The 25,172-nt window shown below is 36.3% G+C and overlaps 1 pseudogene; it reads left to right on the plus strand.

The window, feature by feature from the left end:
• Nucleotides 1-3,980: 3,980 nt before the first annotated feature.
• The window catches only part of LOC143686833 (epithelial splicing regulatory protein 1 pseudogene), a 52,134-nt pseudogene continuing 30,942 nt past the window's right edge, over nucleotides 3,981-25,172 (plus strand).

Raw genomic sequence — 25,172 nt, forward strand, 5'->3', positions numbered from 1 at the left:
GATAACAAAACAGTAGAAGATATTTTCTTCCCAGCGTGCTGCCAAGTCCCAGCTTGAATTTAACACTTTGGCTGAACGCATTTCCCCCTTTCTGTTTCATTTGGATAAATTCTGCTCTTTTGCCTTACCATCATATGAGGTTATGTTTACAAAAAGGCCATATTTTATAGTGTCTCTTCTGTGGGTAGAAGGAATTTCACAGTCTATTGTCAGCCTAAGTAGTAAGGAAAGCTTCTTAGGTACAAGCCACAATAGAAACATCAGATTCTATATTATGTTAGATTTATCATTTCAATTGACATTAAGGGAAAGTGGACCTAAAATCTAGGAAGAATTTTAACCAAGATTCTTTATTAAATTAGCATGACAGTTAAAATTTGAAGTGAGTAAAATCAGTTTCTTGAAGGGGAATTATATATATTCTTTTTATAGCAAACAATAGAATAAGACACCTGAAAGAAAAAAAATATTTAAAATTAGAGCCACATGGTTGTTAATGGTCTACCTTTGTTTCTGTTAAATTTAATCCCTTCGAGGACTATAAAACCTGTATGCACAAAGAGCTTCACTGTGTGGGTTTATGAGAAACTAATCATTAACCCACAGAGCAAAGAATTAGTCGACAGCGTCTGCAATGTTTCAGTACATATACAATTGGTACTTTGGTTAAGATTCTTTTATTTGCGAGCAACAGAAACTGCCTGTAGCTAATTCAAGTGAAATAGGGGAGTTTATTTTAAAGGATTGCTAACAAAATCAAATGAAGAGGACAGAAATGAGAGCAGATGAGGGAAATCAGGGTTGGTTGTTCGTGGACCTTTTCCCTCGGCCACTCACATCAGATGGCTCCATTCTAAGAAGTTTCTTTTCTGCATATCTCAATTCACTTGCAAATGCCTGAGAAGAAAACATCCTACTTCCCCATTCATAATTATCTTCTTTACCCTTGGGTTTAACAGGCATTGCCAAAGAATTTGGGGTAGAGGCAAAAAGGGGAAGACAGTGCAGTCAGGGCCACTTGTACAATCATTGTGAACTGAGCAGTAAATTTGCATTTACTGTTGTTGGTGACCTCACAACCAGCTCTCAATTCATGTGGCTATTACAAAAACATTGGTTTTCCTATATTTTTACCTTTTTGAATTAATAATTTCAACAGTTTACTAAGTGTCTACAGCATTCCAGAAAGGAAACAAAACTCCAGGTATAAAAAAATATGCTCTCAAAAAAAAATGATATGCTCTCACTCAAGTAGGGGATGCAGATGTATAAATAATGGAATTAATATCATAACAGATATAATGCAGGGTTGCACATATTTAGCAAGTTATTAAAAAACTTTGAAGAAAATCATGAATCTGTTTATACCTCGAGATATCGGGAAACCAAAGGAAAAAATGCCTGGGTTGAGTCTTCAAGGATAAGTGAGAATCTGCTATGAAACAGGGGGAAAGAGACATGCCCAAATGAGAAAATGGCATTTTCTAAACAAAGATATCTGCAAAGGGTAGAAGAGACAGCATGATTCATTTAGGGACTACAAGTAGTTCAATATTATTGGACCTTTAGAATGTGAAGGAGATATTGTTAAAAATAGAATCTGAAGAGAGAAGCAGGTCCCTGAAATTTCTATTATGCAATATTAAGGTGACTGGATTTGATACTTTAGGTAATGGAGAGTCATTATCTAAAGGGTTTGGGGGAACTTTCACAATCAAGTTTGGTTTTGGAAACAACCACTTTAGCAGCAATGTGGAGAAGAGTTTAAAGATAAGGAAGCCAGTTATAAAGCAGCTGCAAAAGAGCAGATAAGTTAGATTATGAGACTCTGAATTAAGTTAGTGGTAGTGGAAGTGGGAATAAAGAAGAGAAATGAAGCTGAGAGATGTTTAATAGAATCAGCAGATCTTGGAAATCAGTTGTACGTGAGGAGCCAGGGAGAAAAGGACACCCAGGGAAATTCAGTCTTATTTTTCAGGCAGCAAACTGGACACTCAGGCCACTAACTAAGACAGAGAACTTCAAAGAATGTTGAAATCATTCACAGGCAAATTGAATACACGAGTCTGCAATCAGCGGAAGAGGGAAAGGCTAGAAATATGTATTTCTGAGTCAACAAGATGATGTAATTGGTCAAAGAGGGGCAGTGATGAGGTCTCACATATAGAATATTTAGGATGAGCAGAGTCCTGAGAATGGAACCCTGGAGACAACAATTAAGGGTTGGAGCAAGGAGAAGAAGACTGAATTGGAAAATCTAGAATAATAGGACAAAGACCAGGAAAGAACAGAGTCACAGAAAGTAAACAGGGAACAAAGAAGAAAGTACGAGAAGGGGAATGTGTATCAATTAGGATTAGACTCAGCTGATTACCATTCTGCATCATATAAACCAAATCCGGAATTAGGCAGCTGGTACTAGTATAGTGGCTCCATGGCCATCTGGCTTTTCATTCTTTCTACTCAGCACCAAAATAGCCACCTTGGACTCAGGTCAAGATTCATCCCGTTGGGAAGGAGGATATGATGAAGAAGGGAGCATCACCTTAAGGGCACTTACTCCACATGTTACCTAATACTTCCACTTCCAATCCATTGGCAGAATTTACTGACATGGTCACATCTGGCTTCAAAGAAGGCTGGGAAATGTAGATGTTATTCTGGGCAACCATAAATCCAGCTGAAAGCAGAGGGCTCTATTTTACTAAAAGAGAAGGGGTAAATGGACCCTGGGAAGCAACTGGAGTTTCTGCCACACAGGAATTGGCAAACAGTGACATAAACTGAAAAGAGTTCTAGTAAGATAAGGACTGAAGGGTACACATTGAATTATTCAGTGACAGTTTTGGGCAAGTGGTTTCTTGGGGTGGTGAGAAGGTAAGTCAAATTACAGTAGATCAAGTACTGACTGATAAAAAATGATGATAAGTAAAGATTTCACTTTCAACAAGTTGGGCTATGAAAAGGAAGGTGAGAAGTAAGACCATGGTTATCTCAGCTTCTTCATGAAAACAGAGCTCATGCAGAATCAGGACTAAGATTTTGATGGGACAGGTTCTAGCTAAAGCAGAGAAAGCTGGCCATCAGAAAGAGAAAATAGAGCAAGCTCCTTCCAAAAACTGTTTTCCTCTCCCATCTCCTCCCCAAATAGTTCTATCTATATGAGAGATGTCATGATCTTATATAACCCATTCCCTTGTTAAGGTTGCTTGGTCAAGAGTAAATCTGTTCCAAGTAACACAACCTCATGAACTGCTTGCAAGAATGATGAGTGGCTAACTGATCAAGTGAGCTAATGCATTCCATACCATGGGATTTTCATACTTTATGCCACAGAAAGAGTAAGTCAATCTCATTCCAGTGATTGAAACTATAAGCTGTAAAATCTGTTGGCAACCGTGTTTTTTTATCAGGTGTTGAAAAGCAACTGGTAATAAGAAGAATGAAACCAAGATTTATAGGAATGAAAAAAAAAGTGACAGAAAGAAAGATGAGTCCTAGCAACTGTTAGATCCTCGCTTCTGATTGTTTCTGAGACCCAGATAACACTGTTTCCCTTGAAATCTATGAGATCATCAGGATCCCTATAATGAAATTCCCCGTTCTGTACAACTGAATTCTAGCTGAGTTTCTGCCATTTATAATCAAACGTGTCCAATTAAAAGTGAGAGGAATGTGTTTTATGCTTAGAGAAAAGAGGCAGGAAAGAGTAGAAATTTTTGAAAGACTGAGAATTTGAGTGTGTATCTGAGATGGCCAACCTGCTTCTGCCTGCCCACACGTCCCTTCTCAAGTGGAAGCTCCTGCCCATGATCCCTACTGTCCTTGTGACCTTCATCTCTGGCCATAGCTGTTTGGATCAGGACTTGTTTCTAAGACCTCACAAAGAAAGAGAGCTGGTCTGAATCAGATTTTTTTTAAGAGGTTGGAATTGAGATGTGTTGCGATGAAGCTCATGAAGAGTCAAAACTAGGACTTTGATGGACCATGTGCAAGCTAAAGCAAAAGAAGAAGCCAGCCATGAGAAAGAGGAGGAAGAAACACGCCAGCAGAGAGAAGCAGAGGTGACTGGGGGCCTCAGAGAGATGGTAAAGGAGGCAGTAGCTGCCTTCATTCGTGACAACCTGCATCATAGTCAAGGATCTGGGTTTTGGAATAAGTTTAAACCTAGGTTTGAGACTAGGTCCTCTATCAAGTAGGGTTACCTTGCACGTGGTACTCAAACACTCTAAAACTCAATTTCTTTGTCTATCAGATAAAGATAATATTAGTATCATCTTCAGCAGGTATTGTCAGCATCAGGTATGTGAGATGCTGAGCAGAGAGTCTAGCCAATAATAAGCTCACGATTAATGTCAGTAATATATAAAACAATTAAATGTAAATATAACAATAATATATATAATACATAATATAATAATTATAGGATAGTAAAGTAAAACAATAAATAATAAATGCTAAATTCTTTCCATTTTCAGTACCCATCTATCCTAATCCTGTCCTTACTTCTAGATTCATACATGAAATCTATGTATCCTTGAAATAATCTTTCCTTGGATTTGATCTGCCTAGACTGAGCTTTTGTTCCTGACTAACACACAGAGAGAGGGTCTAGATCACAGTCCCCAGGGTAAGCCTGGACAAATTACTCCTTGCACCAGCATTCAGCAATATTACCCCCTCCCTCTTCCTTGAAACATTTGCTCTTCTTGGCTTCTGGGACGCTTCCCTCTCCTGACCTTCCTCTAATATGTCATACTTCCTCCTATTTAAAGACTATCAGATATATACCCCCTTGTACCCCCAGGAAATTCTAAGCTCTACGAGATCAGTGACTGTTTGTCTGACATTTGTGTGGTGCCTGGCACAAAGTAGCCACTTATCATATTCCTGTTCAATTAATATCTGCTCTTACATGGATTTCATAAATCTCAAACAATATCATGCCTGTGATAATGCCCCGAAAATTATAAAAGAACATTTAGATGAGATTATATATATTAAAATGTTTGCTTTTTGAACAAATGCGTTTCTTTCTTTTTATTATATTATCTTCTAGTTTCCACTTAAGATGTTATCAGAATGCATTTTCTAAATGATGAAATTTTTATTCCTATAAAACAAACAGCCATGATACTAATGTTTATCTAACTTGAATTAGATATAACTTTTGTCATAATAAAATTATGTCAGAATAGATGAGGGTGATATCTATAATGGATTCTTTGAAATTTCTTCTTTCCTCCCTTTAAAAATCAGCCTTCCAGAAACACATTCTCTTCCTTTTTATATGCTGATAAAGTTAAGACATAATATTAAACTATTTCCTCTCAAAAAAGATTTGTTTAATAGCTTAATATAATGCCCAGATACATCGCAGATTATGTTGAGCAGATAATCAAAAAGTATTGGCAAAGTCCCTTGAGGGATGAGAGAAAACATATGGAACTATTAAACTTTACCACCGTGAAAATCCAGATACTGTCTCAAACATTAGGGACTCCCAAGTCAATAGGCCAAGCCCTTGATCTTGAGGCTTCCTCTTGTGAAACTTATTTATATAGCAGAGAAGCTAAGACTGCCTATAGTAATGCCTAAGAGTTACTTTCAGAGGACCTCTTTTGTTGGCCTCTCTCTCTAAGTTCAACTCTGTAAGCAAAATCATTACCCTCCCCACTAGGTGGGACGTGACATCCAGGGGTGAATGGATGGCAACATGGATATGACTCCCAAGGATGAATCCAGACCTGACACCATGGGATTGACAATTACATCCTGACCAAAAGGGGGAAAAGTATAACTAATGAAGTGTCAGTGGTAGAGAGAGTTCAAATAGAGTTGAGAGGCTATTTTGGAGGTTGCTTTTATACAAGCTTCAGGTAGACCGTGCTACCTATCATAACCTGCCAAACCCCAACCAGGACCATTCCAGCCAATCCTAAAGAACACCTAGGGCAATACATAAGATTCCACAAGGGTTCCAGGCACTAGAGTAACTTTCTAGAAACCTACAACCTCCAGATGGGTCCCTGGTTCACACAAATCCTGAAAACTAGTCCAGCCTCTCCAGAACATCAGATAGTTCCATCTCCCTACCCCATATCAGTGACAGACCCTTCCAATATCAAAAATTTAGAATGGTCATAGCCCAAACACCGCTAAAGAGAGGGATGGAAAGACCAAAAGTGATGGTGGAATTATACATAGGAGATGGGGCTTAACAAATGAATGTGAATGCCGAACCATTATATTGATATCTCTTTAAGTCTCCAGTATTTTAGAGTAGCTGGAAGTAAAAACCTAAAATTGTGAAATTGTAACCCATGTCAAACTCTGAAATATGTTCTACAACTGATTGTGGTGTTGTGCTTTGAAATTTATAGCTTTTTTGTATATGTTATTTTTCACAAAAAAAAAAGAAGGGAAAAAAGTCTATTGTGATGATAAAAAAAAATATTTCAGCCCTCGAGCCTCCTATATTCTGGAGCAGCTAGAAGGAAAAATCTGAGAGGATCGTATGGTAGCCCATGACAAACTCTGGGATCTGTCCTATAACTACTTGTTAAAGAGTGCTTTGAAAATTATTGCATTTTTATTTCTTTGCTTTGTATATATGTTATACTATACAATAAAAAAAGTAAAAAAGAAAAAAGAAAAAGAATATGTTTCTTTTCATTTTATTTTCTAAGTCAAACATCATAATTTAACTACTAATAATGTTATACTGTTCAGGATTTAGGAGCTTTCCTTTTTTATAAGACATAGATTTTACATCTTACTAGATGTTATTGTTTGATCATACATCCTGAGTGCCAAAATGCTGACTTCATTTTACTTTTCATTTTCTTATAATAATTCACGTGACTATTCAGTATATAGGCATTTGCAAACTCTCCCTTAAGTCTGAAGCACAACAGACAGTAAAATTCATGCAGAAAATCATTTAGATCAGGACCCTCAAAAAAACTGCCCTAATGTAAAATCACTAATTTTTTTTTTAAGGAGAAAGTTTATTGAACACACATGTGAGAGAACATGTGGGCACTCTTGCAAGAAAAGAGGGGTGAAAGGCATGAGGCCCAAATCACTGATTATTAAATTATCAGATTCTTTGTCCCACATGTATCTGATGCTTACACCATCCCCTGATCTTTCTCCAATGTCCTCTGACTCATTGACTAGGTCAAGTGACCTCATTATATGTTCTTATAAGGCAGTGTTCTTCTTTTCTTACATCAGTTTTATCTCAATTTGTACATATATACATTTTTCTAAGCTTAGTTTAATATCTAAATTTCTCTATAGACTGTGTACTCTATGAAGACAGCGTTTGCATTAATCAACATACAGGCTAAAATGCTATAACAAAGAGATCTCTAAATAACGTGACTTGAACAAGTTGTCAGTTTATTTCTCTGTCACATGACATTCCAGAGCTAGACACTCCAGAGCTGGGGAATGGTTCTGCTTTCCTCAACACATAGCATCCATTTCTGAGTCAAGAAGGCTGCCTCGTTCATGTTATTGTTCAGGCAAAGACAAAAGGGAATGAGCCAGAGGAGCACAAACTCAGTTATTTTAAGGGCGAGAGTTCAAAGTAGCAAACATCACTTCTACTCTCATCCTATTGATCACAATTTAGTCATATGGCCACACCTATTGCAAAAGAGCCTGGAAAATGCAGGCTTTGGTTTGCAGGCACTTAAACTAGGGAAGAAGGGGAGCTGTCTCTACCATAAGACCTGAGTCTGTTATTGCTGAAAGTATTACTGTTAGAGCCTACCATAGTGCCTGCTTCATAGCAATAAATATTCATAGAATGAATATAGGAGGGAATTTCTCATCTTCACTCCACCACTGATCTTCACCCATATCTGATCTTCATCCCTTGCCTTGCCCACTTGGGACAGATGTGGACCTAAAAGAAGAGCAGGAAACTTGGGAGAGTTACAGAAATGCAAGAGTGGTTGTGTGCACAGCCCAGACAGTAGCTATTTTATGGAGTGAAGCTAACGAGACGAACTGCTCCCTAGGCTTGACAGTGGCTGTGGCCATCTGACGCCACCCTGTACAGTCAATACTCATTAGTCATGGATTCTGTTTTTTCTAATTTGCCTACTTGCGAAAATTTGTAACTCCCAAATCAATACTCAGGCACTTTTGCAGTCATTCATGGACATGCTCAGAGAGGCAAAAAATATATACACACTGTCCCAACTGAGGTCCAGTAAGGCAATCACATTCTGCTTTCTTTTTTCAGTCCTCATGCTTTAAATAAGTGCCTTTTTTGTGGTATACTTAGTGCCATGTTTTTCTCATTTTTGTGCTTTTTGTGATGATTTTGTTGTTTAAAATGGCCCCAAAGTATAATACTAAAATGCTGTCTCATGCAAGAAGGCTTTAATGAAGTAAATTCACGTGTTTGATAAGCTTCACCCTGGAGTTATAGTGCTCTTGACCATGAGTTCAATATTAATGAGTCAACAATATATTTAAAGAAGGTGGCTTTATGACCTTTGAGTTTGTTCTTATGAAACTTATTTCAGCAAAGGAGAAGCTAAGCCTACTTATGATTATGCCTAAGAGTTACCCAGAGAGCCTCTTTTGTTGCTCAGATGTGGCTTCTCTCTCTAAGCCAACTCTGCAAATAAACTCATTGCCCTTCCTCTATGCGGGACATGACCCTCAGGGATGAGCCTGGCCCTGGCATTGTGGGTCTTCTTGATCCAAAGGGGGAAAAGAAATGTTTCAGTGGCTAAGAGATTTCAAATAGAGTCAAGAAGTCTTTCTGAAGGCTATTCTTATGCATCATACAGATATTCCTTTTTAGTTTATAGTGTATCAGAATAGCTGTAAAAGTCCAACCTGAAATTGTTGGACTGTAATCCAGTAGTCTTGATTCTTGATGATGATGGTATAACTATACAACTATTTTAGTGTGACCATGTGATTGTGAAAACCTTGTGACTGACACTCCCTTTATTCAGTATATGGGCAGAAGAGTAAGAAAATAAAGAAAAATAAATAAAGAAATAGGAGGGGAAAAGAGTTATGGGATTTTTAAGTGTTCTTTTTAATTTAATTTAATTCATTTATTTTTGAGTAATGAAAGTGTTCTAAAATTTTCATGGTGATGAATGCACACCTATATGATGATACTATGAGCCACTGATTGTATGCTTTATATGATTATATGGTATGTGACTGCATCTCAATTAAATTGCATCCAAAAACAAAAAATTTTAAACAGAAACACATAAAACAAACTTATATATGAATTGGTTGAACAAGGATCCAATCCTGTATTTATCCTAGGAACAGAAATTTTATAAAGCAAAAGTATTGCAAATAACAAGAATCAACTATATTTATACGCTCACCTGAAACTATCCTGTATTTATTGGCCATACATATCTTAAATTCTTAAATTAAATAGAATATCTTAAATCAAATATCTTAAATTAAAAAAGAATTTAAGATATCTTCTTTGATACGCAATTGGCTTATCTTGTTCCTAACTCTGCCTATATATAACAATTGGTCCCATCCTTAAGATAGTCAAAGCATTTTTTGAGTGGCAGCAATGCAGGAATTAACAAATCGATCAATGAAATAGAATATAGTCCAGAATCAAAACCATTTCAAAAGGAACTTCAAGTTGGGGGTGGGGATTAAGAATTTTATATCCAGAATTTATAATTACAAATTAATAAGTAAAAGATAAACAAAGCGTCGTGAAAATGTGCAGACAATATGTTTTGGTTTGCTAAAGCTGCCTAAAAGCAATAGACCAGAAATGGATTGGTTTTTATAAAGGAGATTTATTAGGTTAAAAATTTACAGTTCTAAGGTCATGAAAAATGTACAAATTAAGGTATCAACAAGTGAATACCTTCACTCAAGAAAGGCCAATCGCACCTGGAGTTTCTCTGTCACATGGGGAGATACATGGTAATGTCAACTGTCCTTCTCTCCTGGGTTGGTTTCAAAATGGCTCTCTCAGTTCCTGTGGGTCCTTTTGCCTTCTCCTGGGGCATTTTTCTTTCTTCTCTGAGTGTCTGTGAGTCCTCCCTTAGCTTCTCTAGGGAAAACTCTGGATTTCATTTCTTAGTTTAGCATCTCCCAGGGCATTTTCTGTCTCCCAGCGTTTCTGCTTTTCTCCAAATGTTTCTCTCTTAAAGGACTCCAGTAAACAGATTAAGACCCACCTAGAGTGGATGGGATCACATCCCCATGGGAACAGCCTAATCAAAAGGTCCCACCCAACAAAAAGTGTGCCCTCACACAATTGGATTAAAAGAACATGGCTTTTCTGGGGTACATAATCGTTTCAAACCAGTACACAACATGAATAAGCAATTCACATCAAAATAGAAAACAGTGAAAAAGCATATGATACTCTATTTGACCTTAACCTTATTTAGTGCCAGCAGCAAACTGTAGAAGAATATGAAAAGCAAACACACATGCACATGCAAATAATACACTTCTGTGTGAATATTAACAGATAAAACTTGCTTTTCTATTAAAACTTGCTGTTTTGGAGAGACCACTTTTATCGATAAAACTTGCTAAACATCAGTAATTTCATGTGGCTTGATCATGTGTATATGTGTTTCTGTGTTGTGTGTTAATGTATAGAAAAGCAATTAGAAAACACAGTAAAAATAAAAGAAGTAATCTTTCGGGGAAAAGAATTGGGAGTTGGGCAGGGAATTATTCAAGGTGTTTTTATCTATTGTTTGAATTTTTTATAATGGAGAGTGTTTATGAATTACTTATATAATTTAGAATGGTAACATCTTTAAATTAAAAACAAAAAAGTTGGTCCAAAATAGACCAGTTTTTTGCTGTTTTTCTTTTGTTTTCCCAAGTTGTTGAATTTTTAACTCGTAAAATATTATAGGAGAAATAGTCTCAGGAATATTTCCATATTTGAATACTAGAATCACTTTTATAAAAAAAGCTATCAAAAGTTTATATGTGCATGACAATATGTAAAATTATACTGTAAAGGTAATAAAGTGAAAAAAACCTGAAAATACTAAAATCTCCTTTATTCACCTCAACTTTATAGTGTCTCAAATAGCAAATTTTTTTATCTTCCAGTCCAAAAAATATTTGAGGGAAGGAGACTAGGAGAGAGGGAGAAAAAAGGAAAAAGAAAGAAAGAAAGAAACAGAGGAGGAAAGAAGAATCTGATTATTCAGGTGAAATGAAGAAATTTCGAATATATCCAGGTGATAAGGTCTTCCATGTCCAGTCATGCTTTCCAGTATCACCCATTACTCTAAGTTGAAGGCCTGGCAGATTATTTTTCCAATTGAACAAAGAATTGTTGAAATGAAAACGCACATACCACACTCACCTCCAAAAGACACAAACTAATTATGAAAGAGGCAACAATACAAATCCATAAGGAAAGGAAACATTTTCATTTCCACAACTAAGTTTCTACTCCCCATTATTGAATAATATCAATGAATAATAAGAAATTAATGAATAAATTCATGAATCTCCTGAGTTATTTTGTTAAAAACATAGTTGGCAGAATAAGAGATAATTAGAAGAATACAGAATAAGATAATAAATAAATAGATAGATATATAAATAACTAAATAAAAAGGGACAAAGAATAAACCTTCCTCTCTCTTCCCTCAAGAAAAGTTGAAGTAATCTCAGGACCTCTGCAGGGAATTTATGAAGAAAAGGGGTTGGTCCTTAAAAGGAACATTTGAAACAAGTGAAGAAAGGAAAAGAACTATTTGCCCTGTCTAAAAACAATGACGTATGAACTCAGTTATCGGATAGTGAATGTCTAGTCTTAACAATAAAGAATATAAATGTTTGCATCCATAACTGAGTTCATGGCATGTATCCATCAGACACTCAATAATTACACATTGATGATATCTATGAATTTGGTAATGTAGAATGCAAGATGAGTTAAATTCAATATTTTATTCTCATCCAGCAGACATGAATGGTTCCACACTGGATGGCAGAATTCCAGTGAAATGACAAAATTCCAATGCTTTCACAGCTGAGTTTGTTCTTGCTTTTTTTGTGTACCTCCCTTATCTTTTGCTCTGGGACCCTTTCCAGGGCTTCCAAATAAATTTAATAATTAGCTTTACCATTTCTGAAAAGCAGCATTTTGGTATTTTGATTGTTATTGCAAATTGAATCTGTATATCAATTTGGGTAGAAATAACATTGTAATGGCATTTAGCCTTCTAATCCATGAACACAGAATGTCCCTCCATTTATTTAGGCCCTTCCATTTATTTAGGGTCCCTGCTCCACACAATTTTAGGTTTTTACTTCCAGCTGCTCTAAAATACTGGAGACTAAAAGAGACATCAATTTAATGATTCAGCATTAAAATATTTGGGTATTTTTAACATTTCTTTTCATGTTTTATAGTTTTCTGAATATATGTGTCTTACATCCTTGGTTAAATTTATTCCTAGATATTTGATTCTTTTAGCTGCTATTGTAAATGTTTTTTTTTTCTTGAGTTCTTCCTCAGAGAGCTAATTACTAGCATACAGAAACACTACTGATTTTTATCTGTTGATCTTGCATCCTGTCAACTTGCTGAACTTATTTATTAGCTCTAGAAGCTTTGTCATAGATTTTTGGGGGACTTTTGACATATAATATTGTGTCATCTGCAATTAGTAAAAGTTGTACTTCTTCCTTTCTGATTTGGATGCCTCATTTATTTTTCTTGCCTAATTGCTCTAGCTAGAACATCTAGTACAATGTTGAATAGCAGATGTCTATCCCTAACTTTTGAGGTGTTTTTATCAAGAAAGAATGCTGGATTTTGTCAGATGCCTTTTCTGCATCAATCATGATTATCATGTGTTTTTCCCTTTTGATTTGTTAATGGGGTGTATTATATTAATTGATTTTCTTGTGTGGTTTCATCCTTGCATGCCTGGAAAAAAAAAAAACACCTGGGCATGGTGTATAATTCTTCTAATGTGTTGTTGAATTTGATTTATAATTATTTTGTTGAAGATTTTGCATCTATTTTCATTAGAGAGTTTGGTCTGTAATTTTCTTTTCTTATGGTACCTTTATCAGGCTTTGGTATTAGGGGATTGACTTTATAGAATGAGTAAGGTAGTTCTCCCTCTTCTTAAATTTTTGGAAGAGTTTGAACAGGATTAGTATTAATTCTTCTTGGAATGATTCGTAAAATTCACCTGTTAAGTCATCTGGTCCTGGACTTTTCTTTGTTGGAAAGTTTTTAATGACTAATTCAATCTCTTTGCTTGTGATTGATTTGTTGAGGTCATCTACTTCTTCTCGAGTCAGGATAAATTGTTCATGTGTTTCCAGGAAATTGTCCATTTCAACTACATTGTCTAATTTGTGGACATTCAAAAAATTGTCCGTAGTTTCCTCTTAAGACCTTTTTTATTTCTATGGCATCAGTGGTAATCACTCCCCTCTCATTTCTGATTTTATTTATTCTCATCTTTGTCAGTCTAGCTAAGGGTGTGCCAATTTTATTGATCTTCTCAAAGAATAAACTTTTGGTTTTACTGATTCTGTCTATTGTTTTTTGTTGTTGTTCTCAATTTCATTTATTTCCACTCTAATATTTTTTATTTCCTTCCTTCTGCTTGCTTTGGAAGCAGTTCCTTCTCTAGTTTCAATTGGTTTTTGACAAGGGTGCGAAGTCTACTCGATGGGGAAAGAATAGTTTCTTTGAAGAATGGTGCTAGGAATACTGGATAGTCACATACAAAAGAATGAAACTGGACCCCTATTCCACACCATATAAAAAAAAATCAATTAAAAATTGGTCAGTGACCAACAAACTAAAAACATAAAACTCTTAAAAGAAAACAAAGGGAAAAAATTGTCAAGACCTTGTATTAGGTGTGGATTCTTAGAGACAACAAATAACATGCACAACAAAAATAAATAAATCAGACTTCATCAAAACTAAAAGTTTTTGTACATCAAAGGATCTAATCAAGAAAGTAAAAAGATAAATTGAATGGGAGAAAATATTTGGAAATCATATATATGATAAGGGTTTAATACCTAGAATATATATACATTTATGTATATATATATGTATATATATATATGTGTGTGTATATATATATATATACATATATATACATATATATATATACATTCTACAACTGGACAACAAAAAGGCAAATGACCCAATTTAAAAATAGGGAAAACGCTTGAACAGACATTTCTCCAAAGAAGATGTACAAAGGCCAATAAGTATATGAAAAGATGCTTACAGTTATTGGCCATTAGAGAAATACAAATTGAAACCACAAGGTACCACCTCGTACCCACTGGGATGTCTATCATTTAAAAAGTATTGAAGTGTTAGCAAGGATGCCCAGAAATAGGAGACCCCAAACCTCACTTGTGGAAATGGTAAAATGGCACAGCCACTGAGAAAGACTGTTTGGCAGTTCCTCAAAAGATGAACATCGATTTACCTTAGGATATAGTGATTCTACTTCTAGATTTATACCCAAAAGAATTGAAAACAGAGGCTTGAACGAATCTTTCCACAGCAATGTTTACAACAGCATTATTCACCATAGCCAAAAGGCGGAAGTAACCCAAGTGTGCATCAATAGATGAATGGATAAACAAAATGTGGTCAACACATACAATGGAATATTATTCAGCCATAGAATCAGAATCTTGGTGACATAATGTTGGCTGAAATAAGCCAGACACAAAAGGACAAATATTGTATTATTTCTCTTATATGAAATACCTAGAATAAGCAAATTCAAACAAACAGAAGTTAGATTACAGGTATAGGTGCTGGAGGCAGGGGAGGGAATGAGAAGTTATTTCTTCAAGGGTACAGAGTTTCTGTTTGAGGTGATTAAAAGGTTTTGGTAATGGATGGTCATGATGGTAGCACATTATTTTTAATTTAATTAATATTAATAAATCATGCACATGAAAATGGTTAAAAGGGGAACTTTTGAGTTGTATATATGTTACCACAATAAATTATATATGTATGCATATGTATTGTGGAAGACATTTAAAAATTATCCTAATCTTGATGAGATATACACATTGTATGATTTTGAACAGAAGAATGACATGTTTATAAATGTGCTTCAGGAAGCTAAAATGAGCACCAATGGACTAGAAGAGAATGCAAATAGATTCAGGAAAATCAATTAGGTGTCTATTGTACTAACTGCTATAAAAAATATAAAGGACGTGTACTAGAAAAGTAGATGTGGCAATGGAAGGAAAGTATTAATTTGAGAAACACTGCCAAGGTAGATTTAAGAGAGAAGGCCACTGAATATTGGGATGAGGAAAGGAAGTACCTAAAATGACTCACAGGTATGGGTCTGTATTTCTGGGAGGATATTGATGCCACTAAGTTATAGATGAAAGTAGAATAGATTTAATAGGGTTAGATATTCAATTTTGTATATGCTCAGTTTGAAAACACCATTTAGATATCCAGGTACAACAGCTAAAATTGGAGGATAGAAATATTAAGGTACAATTAGATAGCAATTTTATACTCTATTCGAAAGAATTGCTTCTTTGAAATAGGATCAATCAATATAAAGCTTTTGGACATATTAAAAATGTATCCTTTCCATCAGATAACTTTAAAAAGAAATTTAAACATTTGGAAATAATTTTCACCTATAAGAAAGCAAGTTGAGGGGCGGGCCGCGGTGGCTCAGCGGGCAAAGTGCTTGCCTGCTATGCCGGAGGACCTCGGTTCGATTCCCAGCCCCAGCCCATGTAACAAAAACGGAGAAACAGAATACAATAAAACAAGAAAATGTTTAAAAAAAAAAAAAAAAAAGAAAGCAAGTTGAGAAAATAAAGCTAGCCATTTTCAAGAAATATAAACTATAAATGATCTAAGAAGAGGTTACTATTAGATAGTTTCCAGAAAATGTATCAGTGACTTAGAGACCAGACAATGTTTTTGTCTGCATGGTATGCTAAATTATATTCCTGTTTCTGAATATTGGTTCATATCTTCCTTCATCTCTCCTTATACTTACGAAAGGTGTACTTTTCTTTCTGAAATGTACCCCTTCAAAATATGAAAATAATAAGTAGCTTAGCTTGGAAATGGAAAATAACAAGTGTTGGTGAGGAATTCTAGTACATTGTTGGTGTGAAGGTTAAAAGGTGCAGCCACTGTGAAAAGTGATAATGGCAGTTTCTCAACAAGTTAAAGATAGAATTACCATTCAACCCAGCAACCTCACTTCTAGGTATATGCCCAAAGAGAGTGAAAACAGGGTCAAAGACATTTGTACATCAATGTTTATAGCTGCATTATTTGTAATGGCCAAAAGGTGGAAACAGCCCAAGTGTCTGTCAACAAATGAATAGATTAAAAATGTGATACATACACACGATGGAATATTATTTGGCCATAGGAAAAACCGTTCTTATGAGACATGCTGCAGCATGGAAGAACTCTGACAACATTGTGCTCAGTGAAAGAAGCAAGATGCATAAGGACAAAAATTGTATGACATCACTTATAAGAGATAACTGGAAATAGCAAATTCACAGAGCAAGAAAGCAAATTAGAGGTTATGGGGGGAGGGGGAGAAGAGGAAAGGGTGTTTGTCAATTGTTTTTAAAATAAAATTTTTTTTATAAAGCTACTGCCTGACAGTATACTCTGTAGGAAAGCTGAGAGTCCCCACAACTGCAAATGGGTAAGTCTGAATTCCATAAGGCAGGCGGCAAGCTGGGAAAGTTTTTGATAAATTCCCCAGGAGAAGCTAGCTGGCTGAGTGGAGAGGAACATTCTTCCTTCTGACAGCTGAAATCATACTTCTCCTCTTAAGACCTTCAACTCATTCGATGAGACATCTCTCGTTGAAGGCACTGTCCTAGCTGATTGTAGATGTAGTGAACCATAGATGCAACTGACTTACTGGTGATTTAAATCCATGAAATACTCTCACAGTGTCAATCTTGCTGATAATTTTCTGTTGCTTTTTAAGGATCCTAGGTATTTGTGGAATAAAAGGTAATTCTCTTTTAAGCCATTGGAAATTCTTTCTTTCATCCATTCTATCTTGTTATAAAAATAAGAATTAGTGGCGGGGTGTGGGGGAGGGGGTGTGATGGTGGCTCAGTGGCAGAATTCTCGCCTGCCTTGCCGGAGACCTGGTTCGATTCCCGGTCCCTGCCCATGCCAAAAAAAAATAATAAAATAAGAATCAGTAAAGCAGGGTTGTCTGAAATTTAATGGCTGACTTGTTTATTTCATAGTTGCCTGATTTAGAGTAGCATCTAGAGATATTCTAAAGAATTGCCTCTGTGGAATAGTTATTTCGCTCAGCACACATAATGGTATCTCTAACAACTGCTGAGCCCTTTCTATGGGCAAGCAATTTATATGTATAATTTCATTAAAGGTTTGTAGCGACCCCAGGAGGATGGGACATTGCCATTACATACCTTCGTCGTCAATACGAACCTGCATACGAAATCTCCATTTCCAATGCCAAAGGGGATAACTGTCATTCTCAAACCTTTTGTATATCCTTAATTTAGAAATTTCTTGACTGAATAATCTCTCAAACTGGAAGTTGAGGCCTTTTTTTGTTTTGTTTTTTTTTACATGGACAGGCACTGGGAATCGAACCCAGGTCTCTGGGATGGCCGTAGAGAACTCTGCCACTGAGCCACCGTGGCCCGCCTTGAGGCCTCATTTTGCTAATTTTATAACAGCAGAGAATTTCTTCAGTGTAGTCAGGTTCTACTTAAATCAACCACACTGTCCCTTCTGTCACTACTGATTCTCAAATTTGTGAATGGAGATTGGTACTCATCAGACCACAAAATGTGTTTTCCACTGACTGGGGCTTGAAGCATAAAGATCCCTTGGGATTCCACAAGTGCCACTTTTCAGCTGCTTGAGGAGGGGAAGAAACCGTGGGCAGTCTTCTATTCATGTGTTCCCTGCCCTCCCCCAACCATGGATGCATGCCCATAAACTTTCAATAGCTTTCCAGAAGAGCAACCAAAGAAATTACAGCACAAATTCTTCAATGGTTTTGGCTTTTCAAAACCGTATCTCTCAGATTCAGCCTTTAGGCTCATAAATTATTTATATAGAAATAATTTACTTCATTCCAGAGGACTTAACACAAATTTAATAATTGGTTTAAGTCATTTCCTTTATATCGACCTGAGATAACTTGGATTCTGTTGAACCAGCATCAAAAACATCACGAATTTTTGAGCCCTTGTTTTTTAGATTATGATTTCTGCAGAACTTGCAATCAGGCTTCTAAAAAATTCCAAAACAAAAAACAGGCTTTGAGTTCAGTTGTGACGTCAAGAGGTACATGAGCCAGAATTTTTCAGTGAAAAACACAATGCATGTTTCCTGTGAGCAAAAGAAAATAATATTATCTTTCAATTGTATGTATTTCTTTTAAAAATACAAACTGTTATGATAAGATTGGGACCAAAAGATGATTAAATTCTGCTTGGAACTGCCTATGGTGCCCAGAGGGAGCCCATCAGTTCAGAAGGGGGAGAGGATTCTAGAGCCATGGTCTTTTTCCAGGAACACGCTGTTCTGTAGAAACCTCTCTGGTGCATTCCATTTGTTTTAATGGTCTCTGTTTAGGCACAATGCTAAATGTGTATTATATAAATTGAAATTTGATGTCACATAAATCTGTGAGATACTCAGAAAAAAAATTCCAGATCAGATTAGAGATAAGGTCAGTGTTCTAGTTTGCTAGCTGCCAGAATGCAATATACCAGAAACGGAATGGCTTTTAACAAGGGGAATTTAATGAGTTGCTAGTTTACAGTTCTAAGGCCGAGAAAGTGTCCCAATCAAAACAAGTCTATAGAAATGTCCAATTTAAGGCATCTGGGGAAAGATGCCTTGGTTCAAGGAGGCCAATAAAGTTCAGGGTTTCTTTCTCACCTGGAAAGGCACATGGCAAACACAGTCACAGTTTCTCTCTTGATTGGAAGGGCACATGGCGAACACAGCATCATCTGCTAGCTTTCTCTCCTGGCTTCTGGTTTCATGAAGCTTCCCGGGAGGCGTTTTCCTTCTTCATCTCCAAAGGTCACTGGCTGGTGGACTCTCTGCTTCGTACTGTTGCTCTCTCTGAATCTCTCATTCTCCAAAATATTTCCTCTTTTATAGGACTTCAGAAACTAATCAAGACCCACTCAAATGGGTGGAGACATGTCATCCCCTAATCCAGTTTAACAACCATTCTTGACTAAATCACATCATCCAGGGAAATGATCTCATTACAGTTTCAAACATACAGTATTGAATAGAGATTATTCTACCTTTATGAAATGGGATTTATATTAAAACATGGCTTTTCTTAGGGGGCACACTTCCTTTCAAACCAGTACAGTCAGTAAATTAGCACAATTCAAAGAGATTTCCCAAGAGGGACTCCAGGATAATTTTCCAAGATGCAATGGACTACTTTATCAGCAGTAAGTGATGTGACATAACGTTCTATGAGGGTTCATATTTTGACGCTTATTATGCTTATTTTAAGTTTTCCAGAGGAACGCTATTAAAACTTCCATAGAGTTTCTTTGGCTATAATGGCACAGTTTCTTCTTCTGATTTATTTAGGGTTTCCAACAGCCACTAGAAAGTATTGACATTCATTAGTTCATTCATTCACCCACTCGCTTATTCTTTTATTCATTTGTTTAGTAAAACTGAATTGCATACCCACTATGTTCACTGATTTTAGAAATATTTATGGAGCATTTACCATGTGCCTAATACAGAACATGGAAAATAATATCTCCAGTGCTCCAATTTCCTACCTCCAATTTGCATGGTCTCCTTAAGCCAAATCATGGAGGTTATTAAGACGCTTTTGAAAATGAAAGAAGGTAGATTTAGATATTTTAATTTATTTAAAATAATGTTTACCATTTATTTAGAGTTTACTATGTGCCAGGCATTGAAATAAACACTTTAACTCAGGCAATATATTTTCTTACTTAGTTTTCATAAACAAACCTAAGCAATAGGTATTAATTCCTATTTATATATGATAAAATAGGTTTAAAGAGGTTAATCACCCTCTTTCAACACTAAGCACCCCACACTGAACCACTTTTACCAGTTAAACTATTTTTGACTTGAAATAGAATAATTGGGTAAAAGTGTCTTATGCAAAAGCATATTCAATGAAGTCATGTGATAGGAAGTCTACAGGCAGACAATTTCAGGCTTGGTAAAGTTAGTAGCTTAACAATATGAAGGATCTGCTTTTTTCCCATGGTTCCCCTGGCTTTCGTCTGAGGGTTGTAAGATGGCTAACAGCTTCAAGCATCATAGCTTTCCATGACAAAATCTAAGAAAGAAGGGCCAGAGAATTTTTTCTGGCTCCTAATTTTTTAAATCAGGGATGGCAATCTTTCCTATAAGCTCTACATCAAACCATCCCTTAAATTTCATTGGCAAAATGAAATGGATCCACCTCTCTGTGGACCTAAGCCAAGCACAGACATGAATTACAGGGATTGGCTAAAACCGATTATGAGTCTTCACCTGAAACTTGGAATGATTTTTGCCTTTTATCTCAGTTTTCTCTCAGCCAGGAAGGAAATGATTAACAGGATTTCTCTTGCATGCTAAAGTGTTTATAGACTCCATGTAATAAGGAATTTTCTAGCTTGCCACAAGGCACTTTAACCCAGATAAAAAAAAATTTTTTTTTTTTTTTTGGCATGGGCAGGCACTGGAAATCGAACCCGGGTCTCTGGCATGGCAGGTGAGAATTCTGCCACTGAGCCACCATCTCACTGCCCCCAGATAGAGATTTTGAGTGAACTATTTGCCTAAAATTATGCACTTAGAAAGCAAAACAAATCATAGAACATCTTGATAGATTCTGTGCCTTGTGTAACATTTGCATAGGTAAATGAGCTGGCACCAAATTTAACTGGTGGATGGAACCAGGCATTAAACAAACAGCATATTGTACTACACCAGGAAATATAATGAGGAAATGCAGGGCAATTATAACGTTTTTATTTTCAATAAATAATTCACATCTCTGAGACAAAGATGCATGAGTCAAATCTCTTTCAATATTTTCCTCTAAACTTGGGAGTAGCTAGTTTTACCGATTCAGATTTCTTGACTGGCACATTATTATTATTTAAACTCTCAAAAATATTATAACTTAGGCTTCTAGATTAAGATGGCAGCCCCCCCCCCCCCCCACTTTGGAAATCCTACTGAAACTATAATAAAGGAATTTTTAAAATAAACTCATAAGGAAGAAGGAAAGGGAGAGAATAGCAAAATATTGAAAACTAGAAAGCAAATAGATTAGAGGTAACTGATTAGCGGGCTCCAGACAGTGGATCTCTAAACAAAGCAGTGGGGTAGTTAAGAAACAAGCTGATTCATGCCAGAGAAAGTCAAAAAAGCATCCATGTAATTTTGACTGGAGCATTTGTGGGGAAGCAGTAGGGAAGGGTTGCAACACCTAAATAAGGAGAATTGAGTGACAATAGTTTATAATGTCTAGATTTCCTGTTCTATTCTTCACTCCTTGTCAACTGTTCCTGTACTACTATAGTAAAGGACTAGAGATGTATTTCTGGAAAACACCAGCACAGTTAAAATTCTGGGTAGCAGACTGAAAACAAAAGAATTAAATAGGTTTATCTATACTGAATGCTTACTGCTGAAACTATTCCCTGTACCCACATTCCCAAGCTCAGCTTTCAGCACCAGGCAGTCAGACCTCTGCCCTTCAGGAAGGAAGCTGGAAGACTTCTCTGGAAGGAAGCTGGAAGATCTGACTTTGGGGGTTCCTTAACAATTGATCCACCCAGATCAGGGTATAGTCAATTTTCAAGTCAATAAGCTTCATACATGCAATCAGAGTTTTCCATTAACTTTTGATTTTGAGCCAAACAGTTAAAGGTATATGAGACATCTGAGAAAAGCCTCTAATCTGACATGGAAAAGTAGAAATAAAACGAACAGCTAAAAAACGAATTGGCAGAAACAGACCATGTTTAAGAAAAACTTCAGGAAATTATTAATCATATCCCAAGAAAAAAAGGGAGACATCCCCACCCATAAGCCAAAAACAACATGCTATTTTAAAAAGTAATACAAGAGAGTCCTTGGATGTTAAAAACATGATCATCAAAATGGGGGAGAAAAGTCTAAGGAAACTTCTAGAGTTGGACCACCATAAATAAGCAAATAACTTTTGAAATAATGCAATATAAGAAAATTAGAATGACATTCCTCAAACATCAAAATAAAAGAAATTCCAGAAAAAACAAACAACATAAACAAGAAGAGGAATTTATCAATGAAATTATTCTGAAAAATTTCCCAAACCAAAAGATAATATTTTCCATATTGAAAGAGCTCACTGTGGATCTAGCACAATATGTAAGAATAAAGTTACATAAGACACATTACTGCTAAATTTCTGGACACTGGATTCCAAAAAGTTTCCAGACAGGGAAAATAAACTAGTGACAGCTCACAGTGGATTAGGAATTAGAATGACTAATTTCTCAATGGCAAAATTGGAAGTCAGAAGCCAAGGAAGAATTCCCTTCAAAATTCTGAAGAAAAATTATTTCCAAAATAGAATTTTATAGCCTGACAATTATAAATCAAGTGGTATCTAAAATACAGAGGTATTCAATATGAAATATATCAAAAACTTTGCCTCCCATTAGTGTTTTCCCAAAGCTATGAGAGAACATGCTTCACCAACACAAAAGCATAAGCCAAAAAGGAGACATGCATAGAAAAAAGAAACAGGAGGGAGGCAAAGAGAATCCTCAGAATACTGGCAAAGAGGGTCCCAAGATGACTGCTACGCATGGGGCATAGAGGGGTAAACTGTTGAGATTGGATCATTTTCAAATTTTTTTTGGAAAAGCCCAGGCCCATATGTGCAGCCATCCTATTCTCCAGAGTGAACAGGTAACTGTAGTGAAAGTCAGCGGGGCCATCGCTCTATTGATGAGACACACAGTGATGAAGGAGGATGATTAAATAGAGTAAATAGTAAGGATGAAGTATAACGGACCCTCAAATAGCCTAACGGAATTAAACCAAGTTCTTTTGATGTTGTACTTAGCAATACAGGCCCAAGAAAACATGGGCTTGTCAATTGTTACACCTGGGAGCGACCTGAGCAATTCTCCACTTTAGTTTTACAGGTGAATAAAGGGAAGTTTAATTTTTTCCCTCTCATCTAAAAGTAACAGAAGTGCCTTACATAGAAATAAAATCCTGAAACTTTGCTCTCTACAAAATTACAGTGTGACCTCTACTTTCAAGTAGTTTTGTGCATCCCACTTCAAAATGAGCACGTAGACTACAAGGAAATAGCTCAGCATGCCTAGACCACTGGCTTAGAGCCAACACTTAAGCAAAATCACTTTTCCTTGCTTCCAACTGACTTCACATACAAGGTTTTGAACAAAGCTATACCATTTCAGAGGGAAGTCATCTCAGCCTGAAGTTGTCTCCGAGATGGCCCAGCCCATGTGAGAAGAGCCGCTGAAGCCCAATCATTTCCTCCATAACACCATCATTTGTCAAGACAACAAAACAGGGTGTAGATAGCAGCATCAAGATTCTTGGTAGTCAAGAATTCCCAGGGCTCGCGCTGTCTGCTGGGGCACCCTGACATCAGATTCAAAATAATCTAGCTCTGGAGATAAACTGGCTACATTCCTGAAGTCTAGTTTATGGTTTCTTTTGAAGTACTTTTTTCTTGTCATTTTCAGGAGACATTGCTAATATGGAGGCTCACAGTACTACATCCTGGAGTTGAGTTTGAGATACAGATTTCAAATTTTACGGCCAACTCTAGCATGCCAATGAGTTGCTATCTACAGAAAGAAGCAAAAGCAGGGTGGCCTTCATTAATCAGCATCTGCAGCTGGAAGAGCTCACCACACAGATTGGGAATCAAATCTGATAACTAGGAAGACCTAGTTTAGTCCTCACAGAGCTATTTTAAACCTGCTCTGGATAAAGAGGCGGTATTAAGTTTTTCAGGTAGCTTCTGCTCTACCAACAAGAAGGAATCTCCCTGAGACCCTATAGCCTCAGTAAGGATGTGATTAATTTTCAACTTCAAAGTATGCCCAGATACAACTGATTAATCTCCACAGTATATCTGGGTCAAATAGCTAAGGGTTGTTAACTCCACTTTGCAGAGTACAGCAAATAAGTCCCTTGCCTAATGTCATCAAAAGAATTCTTGATAAATAGCTTCAAAACACACTCCTTTTGAAATGAACACGATAGGAAGGTTAAATAATGATGTTTTAGAGTGATATAAAAGGAATTGGAAAACAGATTTACTGTACAAATATTCTATAAGGTCTTATTTCCAAAAAGAATATAAAATGAAATATAAGCACAATATAAAATTCACATTTCAATCTTTCTTTTTTTTTTTAAGCATTAAGAATATTTTTATTAAATTTAGAGAAAGTACAAACAAATACATGACTTCTTCCAAAAGGCCACTTTGTGGTAAAGTTCATATATATAGTGTTCATGGTTTTGTTTTTAAAGTGCTATATTGTTTCTGGCTTGAGAATCATCTATTGCTTTAAAGGTCTTTTAAAACAACTCCAGCACTGTTGTCATGTGATGCTGGTAAAGGTGTAGATGTGGGCAACACATCAGAAATGGGCTTCAAAAAAATCTTTCTTGAAAGACAAATTTTATAACTCTGATTTTTGTTACCACCAGCTGATCTCTTATCTTGTTATAGAACCAACATTTCCCTGAGAAATTTTACTGCCTTCCGTGTATCCCACTCAACCTTAGCACAGATGTCATAGTCATGGTTTGTAGAAAAGACTTAGGAGGTTTGGCTGTGTGCTGTGGTATATCAAAACAGTGAGGGGAAATGCCACATTTAGAACAAGGGAAGTAATCAAGCTCCTCTAGCCTGACATAGTCAGACCATATCTGAAAGACTGCAAGATTGACGCCATAAAAATTGGGTATGACTTTACTTAAAAAAAAGGCCTGGAAGTGGGACAGAGTGGGTGGTCTTTCAAAACCAAAGCTCTTGAAGGCTAGGTCTTTTCACTCTGCAGATGAGAAGACTCAAAGCCATGTTGATGAC

The sequence above is a fragment of the Tamandua tetradactyla genome, chromosome 6, assembly GCF_023851605.1.
Source record: "Tamandua tetradactyla isolate mTamTet1 chromosome 6, mTamTet1.pri, whole genome shotgun sequence".
Classification (NCBI taxonomy): Eukaryota; Metazoa; Chordata; class Mammalia; order Pilosa; family Myrmecophagidae; genus Tamandua; species Tamandua tetradactyla.